General features: G+C 40.1%; 1 protein-coding gene across 1 annotated transcript in view; it reads left to right on the plus strand.

Moving 5' to 3' along the window:
- TAF4 (TATA-box binding protein associated factor 4) overlaps positions 1 to 10,669 on the plus strand; it is a 51,034-nt gene that overhangs the window by 13,033 nt on the left and 27,332 nt on the right. The gene's annotated exons all lie outside the window — the stretch shown is intronic.

The raw sequence follows: 10,669 nt of genomic DNA on the forward strand, positions 1-10,669 counted from the left end.
TCCTCCCCAAAAAAAATCCTTAAACAGCTCCATCGTAGGCATTCTATCCTATAAACAAGGCATAGTCTTGTATGTATTTAGATGACAAATGGGTAGGCTTTTAGGACCGTACTCTGATTCTGTGGTCAGGAAATTTGTCATAAAATTGAGCAGCAGAAGATTGGTTTTCTGTTGTAGAGAACTGTAGTTGTTCTGTTTAAGTGCACAATTTACATACTGAAGAAATGCTAAGCCCCTACCTGAACTTAACAGAAGATCAGTACCCATGGAGCATGGTGCTGTCAGTGCTATGTTATTGGCTGCCAATAGCTATGCAGAACTGCTGGTAAATCCTGGCCATGGAGAAACCGTCCTCATTCGCAAGGAGGCTAATAGCAGTCCTTTCACACTTGCTTCTCCTTTGCCATTCCTGGCCCAATTAAAGAGTACAGCTAGTTAAAGATAGGCAGCTAGTCAGTCTGCAGTTAACAGCACAACTGTGACACAGTAGATAGCGGGGCTGAAAGAGGCTATGCAGGTAACCATGCTTAAGCAAAAGGCAATAAATTGAGGCTGGCAATAAAAGTTGTGCTGTTTGGTTAAACAAATTATTCAGTTATTTAACACGTATGATGGAGTTAAGGGTATCTTTAGCGTACCGCTCTGAAAAGACCTTAAATGTAGATTGACCGGTCATTAACTTCCTAATTCTGAATGGGCCTGAAACAGCAGTTGGCATGTTGAAACTGCCCATTCCTTTCAGGTATCTGTCCTTTAATATGTCATGGAATTTGGTACCTTATGCATCCAGATGCTCAATATGTTTTCAGAAGAGCTACGTATGTCTTTTCTGTTGCTACTCTTTTGGGAAATGAAGGACATCTCAGAGCAGCAAAATAAATTGATGCCACAGCAGAACTTAGGCATTGTTTTTGAACAACTTGGCTCCATTGTATTACACAGACATGACTATTGTGTTTTATAAGCTTTCCAAGATGCTTCTTGACATACTCACCGTTGTAAATTAAAATGGTAACTGAAGGCTGGTATGTTTTGGTCTGGAGAATCCTTCAGGGCCTGAGAAGTCATGAACGTGAATGGCCTTGGAGAAATGAAACAATTTATCCAACCAACTTAAAGGGAAGCTCACCCACAAAGCTGAGTGGGAAGACTCTTTCAAACTAGAGATTGAAAATTTGACCAGGAAGTGCTGACTCGCATGTCCAGGATTGTATAGCTTTCTGCGATACAAAGTCCAAATATGTTGCCTGAGATTGTTGCGAAGCTAAGGGTAAAGAATAGATACCTTGTGTTTGGGAAGGTTACCATATTCCTTATCTTTTAGCACAAGAACCATGACTCTGGCCCCCAGGTTCCTCATTTGTCTGCTCCCTGCCCTATTTGCCACTGTGTTACCTGTCTCCTCCCTGCTCTGATGTGCACTCCACGCAGAGACTGTGGGTCGCAGTAGGTCACCCACTGCAGATTACTCCTAAATAGCTACTGAAGCAAGTCCCCCTGGTCCTACCCTTCAGAAGCTTAATTTGTTGGCTTGGAGCTTGATGCAGAGCTTCAAAGAGTGTGTCTTTATCCAGCACTAACTGACCCCCATCTGAAATACAAGAAGGATGGTAGCTCAAAAGTGTCCAGAAACACTTGAGGAATTTTTTAGGATAGTGCAGTAGGAAGGACAAAATATTTAGTAGACCTAGAGAGGCCCCTTCTGGTTCTCTGCTCCTATAATTCTCTCTCCAGTTCCCACTTAGGTCCAGGTAACTGTGAGCTTTATTTACTAATGCTGCTTGTAAGTGTGTGTAATACAGTAGCTTTTGACAGCAAGAAAACATGATATTAGAACTACGTGGAAAAAAATAGCTTTGTCTTTTTTGTGTTGAAAAACCAAAGTCAGTATTTTAAGTATTATGCTTTGGTATTTTCGTGTATACACATTTATGTCCTTGTGTGTGCCTTCTCTATACCACTGGGGGCCCTCCATGCCCTCCCCAAATGCCATTCTCATCCCCTTCCCCCACTTAATTGGCCTTTCTGCTTTTGCTTCCTGCCTGATCTGCTGCTTTGCTTTCTGCTCACTGCCCTGTGCTCTCTGCCCAGTTTGCTGCTCTATTTTCTGCTCCCTGCCCTATTTGCCACTGTTACCTGTCTCCTCCCTGCTCTGATGTGCACTCCACACAGAGACTGCCTGCCTGCGCTGCTTGTAGCATGCATGTGCAGGCTGGCCCTCCCTACTCTACACCATAGTTTCTCAACCTGTGCTATGTGTACCCCTGGGGGTCCATGAGACACAGGCAGGGAGTACATGGGTACCCTAACACACTCTCGCCCTCTTTTCTTCTCTCTCTCGCCGTCTTTCCTCTCAAGACTATGGCAAAAAATTTGGTGCACTTAGAAAAATTAAATTCCCCAGTAATAATTTAGTGTTCAGCCCCCCTAGCTTTGGCCAACATCACCTCTAGCTCAGGTACATACTTGAATTGTGCACCCCTGGTGTAAAAGGTGGCAACCCTACCGGCACCAGATCAGACATCTGTCATTCATGGCCTTATCTACACAGCCCTTCTTCCAACATATGGCACACATTAGTCTGTAAATATAAAATCCCCTGGAAAATTGAATGTTGGGGTACTTATGAAAATGTTCAGAAGTTAGGGGGTACTTGCTACTACTTAAAAGGTTGAGAAACACTGCTCTACACTATCTTGTCATACTCATTTTAAGAATTATCTGAATTGTGGCTTCAAAAAAATCTGAATAGCAAATTAAAAACAGTATGTTAGTTTAAGATGGGTAAAAGTCTTGTTACTTTTCCATTTAAAATAATGCCAGTATGCTTTGTAATTACAATATCCAGATGTCAGGAAGTTACCATTCAGCAGACTTCAAATTCAGTTAGAGCCCTCTCTTAGAATAACTTTAACTATTTATAATTACACTTTACATTGCAATTAGTGGCTTTTCTTGAAAAGAAAACCAAGCACCTAACAATCTCTGAGCACAATCTTGCCTTTTTTAAACACCCAAAACCTGATGAGAGTGGTCAGCACTGCAAAGGATGGAGGTTATGGAATGTGTCACCAGAAATGAAGTGCTGGTTAGAGAAACATTTGGAGAAATTTAGATAGGAATGATCCTGCCTTCAGCAGGGGCTTGGACTAGATGATCTTATAATGTCCCTTCTAGCTTTATTTTTCTTTGAAAAAGCTTTTGATTTTAGAGCGGGTTTCTCCATCACAGGGATCCACTGCTTTTGTTAGGTATGAAAAGCTATAGTGTTGGCCAAGCAAGAGGTTTGTCATGTCACTTGCTCGTGATGTGCTCTGGCAGCGTACCTGTTGACCTGGACTCATCCCATCCCTAGTTCCTGCTGTCGTTAGGTGCCATCTTTCCAAGCCAGGCTCTCAATTTTTCATTCCTGCTACTGTCTTGATTTTTATTTGATAGATGGGCATTGTGTCTGCTTGCAGTGAGGACAGGGTTTGCAACTAGGTTCCCAAGATCCCTTATCAGGGAAGCTCAGGCAGTTGTTTATAGTTTGTGGCTCCCACTACTTTTTCAGTAGATGACCAAATTGGGCAGAAGTTGAACCAAAGTGTGTGTGGGGGGTCCATTCATCATGATGACTGGCATGTGACAATTGGTCAGTCGTAGGGTGAGAAACATGGGTTGTGAGAGAATCTTTGATTGATTGTCCCAGTGGAGGCTTCCACCACCATCATTTTCCAGGAGAAGTTTCTAGCCAAGTCTCTTCTTTCCCTGAGTTTCCCTTAGTCTACTAAGGTGCACTTGCATGTAGGCAGCCACCTTTTGGCTCAAGTATTAAACAATCCAATGTCTCTCCGTAATCTTTTTAAATTGAGAAGATTTTTCTGTTCTCTGTTAGGGGAAAACAATCTTAATTTGTATTGAATGCTCTTGAGCCAAACACATTAAAAAAGTCATTCATGTATCTCTGAAAATATCAGAGAAAGGGGCAAAACATCCCATGCAGATTGAAGACCTGTCAAGACTCAACGGTGTTATCAAACAAAAGGAACATATGCATGATAGTGTTAGAGTGCAGTTGTTGCCATGACCGTTCAGGAAATATCTGAGAGAGAAGGTGATATCTTTTCTTGGGCAGATTGCGTGGTTGGGACAGATCTTAGGCAAGCTTTTGAGAATGAAGTATGCCTGTTGAGGTCTGAGAGAGAAGCGGATACATTGCATCATAGAAAATTAGGTTTTGAAGGAACGTCAGGGGGTCACATCTAGTCCACCTCCCTGCTCAAAGCAGGACCAGCCCCAACTTGGGTGATCCCAGCCCCCTGTTGGACTCTGCAATGTGTCCACATCCTTTCTGTACTGGGGGGCCCAAAACTGGACACAGGACTCCAGATGTGGCCTCACCAGTGCCAAATAGAGGGGAAGAATCACCTCCCTCACTCTGCTGGTAACACTCCTACCAATGCAGCCCAGTAGCTGTTTGCCTTCTTGGCAACAAGGGCATTATAACCCCCAGGTCCTTTTCTGCAGAGCTGCTGCATAGCCAGTTGGTCCCCACGCTGTACCAGTGCATGGGATTGGTTTGCCCTAAGTGCGGGACTTCGCACTTGTCCTTATTGAACCTCATGAGATTTCTAAACTGGAGGATTGGACCACAAGGTCAATGAATCCTAGCCCTACCCTCAGCATATCTACTACTCCCCCCAGTGTGGTGGTATCTGCAGACTTGCTGAGGGTGCGCTCTAGCCCATCTTCCAGATCATTGATGAAGATACTGAACAAAACGTGTCATTCCAAGAGATGGAAGACATCTTTCTAGACCTCTGGAAAAGTTTGTAGCCTGTGAATGGTCCATCACTGATGACGGTCATGAAAGCCAGCTAGAAATTGCATCAGGTCCAGCAGAACAAGTCGCTTCCCTACACCCTCCAAGCATTCAACTCCTTTGTCACAGCTTAGCTCAAACTTGTTTCAGTTAGTTCTAGAAAATCCTTTATCATTGTGACTGGAGCAGACTCTCCAGAGGGCTTTGTGGACAGCAAGATTGAGAACACAGAGGGGCCTTGAATCCACCCTTTTTTGGTTTCTGTACTGCAGTAGTACGTGTGGTGTCAGCTCGCAAGGCCTTATCCATCACTTACTCCCACTTGTGTTCTCAGAGGAAATTCTGTAGAGACAGAAGGGGTAGTAATAGAAAGCTGTCATCTATTACGATGACACCAGCTTGCTTGTGATGCTATTGAATTTTCTGCCAGGTCAAACATCTGTAGCTCTCTGCCACAAATAAGATACAAATACCATTTTCACAGTCAGCCTTGCTCAGGCAACCTCTGATGGGATGAAGCTTTTCCACAAATCCCTGGGGAAAAAGCTAAATGATTTATCATATTTCAATAAAAAAATCTCTGTGAGAAGAAGACTCAATTACTTTACATCTAGGGGAGGTTTTGCCTCGGATAAGGGGCCTGTTGAAAGTGTTGGAGAAGAATACAGTTTCATGAAATTTCCTTTAACTCAAGACTCTGTATCCCTGAAAGATGTCTCCAAAGTCCCTTGGCTTGATTCTAGTGATAAAAGTTATTCCAGGTATATTGTAGTGATCAAAACTTTAGTGGCTTTTGCTGGGACTTGAACCTGATCATCCTTAACTTCTGTGAAGGACTTGCTTCATAAAGAGTTATGCTGATTCTTCTGATTGGATAGGGTTCTGCCTGGGATTTGTGTTGTTCTGTAGATATTAAAGAGTCTCATCTTGGTATGTTAAAATAACTGGTCACCAAATGTTTCTCTTCTTTCTGTGCATGTTATCAGTTGCAGGCAGTGCCCTTTGGCCTGTGCTCTACTGTACAGGTGTTTTAAGAAACTGATTGTTTTAGCACTATTCTGAAATGAGATGTCCTCTAGGTACCCTGTTATCTAGATCAGTGTTTCCCAATCTTTTCCAGGCCAAGGCACACTTGTATTAATATATTTTTTTCTGCAGCACACCTGTTAAGGCATTCCCCATCCCCATACAATGATGAGTTCATTGTAGCTCATCGCTGCTGCAAAATTCTGTGGCACACCTGTTCGTTTCTGACGCCACACCTATTGGGAAACACTGATCTAGATGACTGCCTGGTGAAAGCACGGTAAGGAATGCAACAGTTTGCCACGTAGCTTGTGTGGGAGAACGGATGGCCCAAACTATTCTGAAGTAAATCTTCAGAAAAGTTCCTTAATTCATCAAATGACTTGCCTGTTTGCAGGCATTAAATCAGCCTGATCCTACTAAATGAAAATTCCCCCCTTGTTTTATTTTTTGTTTTTGTTCCAAATGTTCACAGTTGTATGCTCCAGAACTGATGCAAGTCACTGAAGCTTTCTTTCACTAAGGACTTGGCAGTTTGTTGTCTCCACTATTTTTGCATATGGAGTAATTCAGTTTTTGTCAGTTTTCTTCAGTGAAGATTGAGGTGTAAAAATTTGACTGGCATATCCTATCTGACATGTCTTATACATGTTGTCATTTCAAGCTTTTGGTTGATACTTTAGTTGTTATTTCTTTAAATAATAAAACTTCATAAACCAAATACTAGATAGTGGAAATATAACTTGCAGTGCAGGTATTCTGTGGGAGGGGGTGTGTTCAGAAAGCAGTGAAGTCTTTCCCAGAAAAACTTTCGGACTGTTTAGCTAAGTTGGCTAGAGCATAGTGCTAATAACACCAAGGTTGCAGGTTTGATTCCCAGTTGAGAGTAGGTGATCTTTATGAGGTCCCTTCTAGCTTCACTTCTCTATGTAATGTAAAAGTTTCTAAACACCCGGCAGTAATAAGAGACAGACAATTAGGCAAACATTTGCTGTATGTTTCTACTACTTTACATTACAGCCGTAAGAAAGTCTGTGGATAAAATGCAGTTAAGCTGCCATGCAGTATAAAAATAAAAATGTTCCTTCTGAGTTTATCCAAACATTTTTAGTATGACCAAGAACTTTGACTGCTACCGAAAAAGTATGAAATTGTGAGGGTAAGAATGGGAAGGTGGTTGTTTGTAGTCCACAGCATGACAATGTTTGATAGACACAGTACCAGTCAAAAGGTGCAAACCATTTTCAGCTGTGGGCTATTCCAGGTCAGTTTTGGTAATGTATTCAGAGCTGGGATAAATTTTATTCAATTCGGATTGCAATATTACAGAGTTTTTTTTAGGTTTCTGCTTCAAATGAAGAGAACAATTCAACAGGTAATTGAAACTTCTAGCTAACTTTTATTTTTAAAAGTGGATTAGGAAAAGTGTTTTTTAGTGCTCGAATTTTTGTAGTACCCATGTTGAGAATGAGTCAAAGATCATATACATGTATATATCATATACATTTGTTACATGTGATACTTTCTCTACCTCATTGATTACAGGGCACAAAATCTGATATATTCTCTAAGCACTTTTTCTTGGTATCCTTAATGATCTGATTGTTTGGAAGGATATGGAGGATCTTAGCAAACAGCATTTCCCAGAAAACAAAATAGAGACCAGCAATTTAGTCTGGATGAATATTAAACTATTACTAAAGCTTCATCATATTTTTTTCTTTGGAACACTTTCAATAACAGTTACTGCAATTTGTCTTTATTGGCTGTTGGTGGTCAAATAGCAATTCATTCCTTGTGGAACAGAAATAAACTAAAACTTGTCAGGATCCTTGTGGAAGGACAGGTGTCCTGTGCTGTACTTGCATAGTAAAGTTAAATATGAAAGTGAAAGATATTTTGGTAGCTGTTCCTAACTTTCAGTAATTTTTGCTCTGTCCACATGTATATGCTCTTGACTGTGGCATATCTGAATTTGACCATTGCATGATTCTAGATGTACTGTCAACAGTTACTGTAGAACGAACAGACTGGAAAACCTTGACTTGCAAGTACAAATGAGACTCCTCTTAATTTTTTGACCCTCTGTTTTGTTAGGGTCACATGCAGCCTTCAGTGTTCCATTGCGAGGATGGACATTGTTAAAGTCAGGATTTCTTGCCAAGTAATTTTCTTAGTTTAGGCCAAGAGGGACCTTGTCTAGCATAGGGATTTTTTTTTTTTTTTTTTACACAAGTAGCTCCATTGAGGACCCGTTTAACACCAATGCACACAGTTGTACGCTTCCAGCTTGGTTTTTGTAGTAAGCAGAGTTAAAACTGCAGTCTTTGTTCAACTGAACTGTGTCCGAGTTAGGGGGAAAAACACTTCTTTTTCCCCTTAGTCTCAGGAAGACTTGAGAGATTTGAAGTGTCCTGTCATCATCAGTCAAATAATCCTAACATACCTGATGAATTTTTCTGGGAAAGATTCACGGCAATTCTTCCTTCCCCCCTGAAACTACTTCGAATTTTGTATGTTTTCATAAATTACTAACAACAAGCATTTATTTATTTTTATGAGCAATTTCAAGCAATTAAAACTTAATCTAGTTTTATAGGATGGTTATAACTTGATTGATCTTACAGTGTTTCTGTAGACTTATGTTGATGGTTGTTGCTGCAATTTATTAATATTAACGTTATTATAATAGCACCCTAGGTATGCATGACAGTGTAGTATACTCTAACCCAAGTGTAGCAAAGCTTAACTAGATTTAACACTGATATATCAATGCATCTCTAAAATAGCTATCCATCAATATGTTATTAATAACTCCAGTGCAGTAAGGTTATTTGAATACATTTTAGAAAGGCAAAAGTAATTCATACAAAAAGAATACAATTTTTGCTGAGACTTAACATCCCTAAGTTTTCAGCTGAGGAGCAAACTTCCAGAAACCAGGTAGAGTGTGATGTGTTAAGCAGTGCTCTTCCAGTGTCCAGTTTCATGGCTTTGACCCATGTTAGACTGCAGTTTGCAGCCATACTTTTTTGTGCCTACTTGTTGCTGAAAGTGAAAGCTCCTTAGCATGCATCTATTGCCTGTAGTAGTATGAATCAAAACTCACTTTCAGACAGCTAATATAGTTCTTCTATATAATGCTCATGCATGCTCCAGTTCTGCATGTCTGCTGGCTGTCAGAACAATGTATAAAGAATTTGGCCCTGCCAAGTATTTAAAATTTCCCATAGGAAATGATCTTGCTTTTATACCTGTATGAGAGTTTACCAGTTGTGTACCAGTAGCTGTCTCTCTAAACTCTGTAACTAAATGTGGAAGATGTTTTTCTTTCAGATCTGATGTAGAAACTAGATACATTTTAATTAACTCTACTACTTAAAATGTTATAATTGGGGATCCTGGTTTTCTCTGATTTAAAGCAAAACCGCAGTTTTCAGTTAACAAAAAGTAACCCCAAATCCACATTTCTACACTATTAAAATGAACCCCTCCCTCTCTCTTTCTATCTGCATATTAGTGGCATTTCATTTAAATCACAGAAAAATGGGGGTTTGGGGTTACTCTTGTTTTTTAACCGAAAATTGGGGATTTTTTAAATCAGAGACAGCCAGGATCCCTGATGATGATGATATAGAAAAATGAGTACTTTCTTCCTCCTCAGGAAAATGCTTTAAAAATTATTCATGCTCCTAGCTACAGTTCTCATGGACAGTATGCATCGGTCAATGACTAACTGAGCCAAATAATTGAAATTGGCCACTTGCTAATGTAAACTATCCCAAACATTTTTTAATGATGATTTGCTTCAATGAGGAGAGAGAGAGATTATATCATAACTTTTGGAGACCCTTTTTAAAGTGTAGCATCAGGATATATAGGGGAGATAGGTTGGTTGCATGTTGAACATAGACCATTAAAGTCTTCTTGTGGAGCAGTTAAACAAATTTGTGCGGTTTGACAACACTGGGTTTGAAACCTGCCAAGAAAGTAGTAGGAAGTCTTTGTATCCATTCAGATGAGGTGCTGAAATGTTTAGAAAAGCAAACTAGAGCATGACTGTTTCCAGCAGTTTGTTCTAAAACTGTTCCAAGCAGATCTTCAGTTATTGCTGGGAAGGGGGAGAAAGCTCTAAATTATACCTTGTTTGCTGAGTTGCACTTAAAACTAAATTATCTAGTATTAATAGTGCTTCTGTTTTTTCTGTGCAATTTTATACTGACAATTTGTCACTTAGGCAAAAAATTTCAGGAATGTTTGTTAAAATTTGGGTGCCCAGTTTCATCATCAGTTTTCTACACCTCTGAAAAAGAAACCCTATTTATGGCTCCTGTTGATTTGATTGAAGAGCGTAACATTAATGATCCCTGGGAAATGTGGTTAGATGTTCCAGACTCTCACTGAACCTCCAGAAAAGGCGGCCAGCATCTGAAAATCTGTCCATTAAAATCTGATTCCCCACGTTTATCCAGCTGGGTTCAGCGTGTGGATGTGTCTGACTGAACAGGGAATGACTGCCTCATTTCCTTCTCTCTTTTATTTTTCTTTTGGGGTGTAATGCAGCACAGTACCGTCTGTTACAGATGCACTTGAGAAAGATTATGATTTTATAACCACTTCCAGTACTAAATTTGTTATGGGAAATTAATTTAGAAGTTAGACAATTGTGTTATAATTGCTGATGAAGCCTGTGTTTAGTTGGCTAACTTTTTTTTTAAAGGCAAGACTAATAGGAATCATGTTTAATGGCAGGATTTTCTTTCAATCAATGTGTTTCATAAGAAGTGAATACTTCCATGTAAAAAAAAAAAAAAAAAAGTAGCATGTTGTTCAGGCTTG

Source organism: Gavialis gangeticus, unplaced genomic scaffold, assembly GCF_001723915.1.
Source record: "Gavialis gangeticus isolate Ggan-Ray unplaced genomic scaffold, GavGan_comp1, whole genome shotgun sequence".
NCBI lineage: Eukaryota > Metazoa > Chordata > Crocodylia > Gavialidae > Gavialis > Gavialis gangeticus.